This window comes from Dermacentor albipictus, unplaced genomic scaffold (genome assembly GCF_038994185.2).
Source record: "Dermacentor albipictus isolate Rhodes 1998 colony unplaced genomic scaffold, USDA_Dalb.pri_finalv2 scaffold_34, whole genome shotgun sequence".
Taxonomy (NCBI): Eukaryota; Metazoa; Arthropoda; class Arachnida; order Ixodida; family Ixodidae; genus Dermacentor; species Dermacentor albipictus.
In genome coordinates, this window is record NW_027225588.1 from 1352848 (window position 1) to 1355099 (window position 2252).

The window sequence follows — 2252 nt, forward strand, 5'->3', positions numbered from 1 at the left end:
ATTTCACGAGCTTTAAGATACGTTAATGCGGACACTCTCATAATAACCGCCATTAGACACCCTACGAGCCTTCCACCTCTTCTCCCATTGCGGGAATCCCTCTTTCTCAGCTGTTGAGCGCTTCAGTAGCGATGACGTTTCTTTCCGTCGCGTCCCCGAAATGCCACCTCCGAGGCATATGTTCGCATTTGTAGAAAAAAGAATCTTAACAGACAGATGCCAACCTGACAAGGCGTACATCAGACAGCGAGGTTATATAATAGGGCTTTCGCGCCCGTCGAAAGTACTAGGCGTCTGTTTGGTGGCACACGGAATCTCTCAAACGCAGCAGCCGTTGCGAGAGAAATAAAAATTGCTCAGTGCTTTATTAAAGAAAAGACGCACGGTAGGTATTTTCTGTTTGAATGATATAGGTAACTTGTAATTTCTAAGCATTAATCCGTACGCTGCACAGAAAGTTTGGGGACTATGATAGGAGCGTTACGTCGCAGTTATATTTGGTATCGGCCCGTCGTTGCTTCTCACCGCAAGAAAACCGTTGCTTGACTCCCATCCACAACTGCGCTATATATAAATAAATCATGAGCCATCCCACTCTGGGAAGGTGTACGACCGGCGAACCTGTTTAGCATAGGACACAGCGGTGACGCACAATTTTGAACATAGCTAGGCACTCATTCACCATGATTTTATATACATTCATGTAGACGACGCGAGTGCCGCCTTCAGGAGCTGGAGGAAGCTAGACACACGTGACGTTTCGACGGCACTGCCACCACGGGAGTGCGGAAGGAAACGAAATACATAAACGCTTAGAATACCGACAAAGAGAGAGCGGTGCGAACGTAGACACGGCCGACACGGGTTAAAGTGTAGTATCTGTTCTTTTTAGCTTAATATTTGATGCGGATTGTATTTGGATCCAAGATAATAAACTTATTTTTGCGGGTTTGGGAGGTGCCTGAAGCCTGCTTCACCTCCACCGCGGGTCGGCCCGGTATTGCACTATCTTCGGGATCAGCCCACGGTTTTTTGGTCTACGGACATCGATCTGCTGGAAACAAGCCAAACAAAGTTTCGCTGTAAAAACAAAAGTCACAGAGGGCTAAATTCTGCAGGCAGGGAGGGTCTTCCAACAAACTTATTGAACTGCGTCAATTACGCCGCAAGAACTCACGCACTATGAATGCAGAGTGCGCAAGGAATCATGGCGGGAAATCTGGCGCCCCTCTATGGACAAATTTTATCACACGGTGTGCGCGGCCTATCACACGCTTCAGGACATTCACATGAATAGATTAATGGACGGCTTAACGTTCAGACACAAATTTGTCCTGCACAATAAATTGCAGCCGAAAAACACAATCAACATTACTTTTATTGTTTTGTGCTTCTACAATTTTTTGTGCCTTTTGTGCCTCCCCCTCTTCCCCCTCCCTTACGTAGAGTAGCAGGCCAGATGCTCCATTATCCGGCCGACCTCTCTACATTTTCCAATCATTAAAATACTTCTTCTTGTGCCTTGGCTTACTCTTCTTTTTTTCAATTCCTTGCTTTGTGACTTGAGATGTAATGCAAAAGGATAGACAGTTGGGCGTGTTGGTACGGTAACATGATTTTGGCTTCTAGCGCGAAGTGAAACCCGGACACAGAAAGGAGCAGACAGGACGAGCGCTATGTACAAGAAATGTAATGCAAAAGGATAGATAGGTTGGCGAGTTGGTACGGTAACATGATTTTGGCTTCTAGCACGAAGGGTAACACGGACACAGAAAGGAGCAGACAGGTAGAGCTTGGTGTGGAGCTTGGTGTCTTATTCGTAATTTCAAGTCTTCATCGCTGTCGCTGGCAGTTTTCCGATCAGTGCATAATTCTTTCCGGCACAGCGTTCGCTCAGGAGTCAGCAGCTTTGGCACCGTCTTGGCGCAACCTTTAGTATTTCGAAATTTTCAGTCAGAATTCTGTGAATAAATGACTTTGCCAAAGCAATAAGGTATGTCTTCATAACAGTCATTTGGCGGCCACTTGGCACAAAAACGATCAATGGTTTAATCTTCGCATGAGCCGGGGAGGTGTCCAGATCTTGCATCATCCTGGGGGTCTTCCCTGCTTTCCCCAAAACGCTCGACATCTCAAAGTTTTTTCCTATAGGGCATTCCTTCAACTTGTCTTTGAAATATCTGATGAATTCTTGCACTGTGCTTGTACAAATTCACATGACGTTTGGTACTGATAATTTGCTCAGTATATTC

At 45.8% G+C, this 2252-nt stretch overlaps 1 pseudogene; it reads left to right on the forward strand.

The window, feature by feature from the left end:
- The first annotated feature begins 851 nt into the window (after positions 1 to 851).
- LOC135921235 (U2 spliceosomal RNA) lies at positions 852 to 1031 on the forward strand (annotated as a pseudogene).
- The last annotated feature ends 1221 nt before the right edge of the window (positions 1032 to 2252 follow it).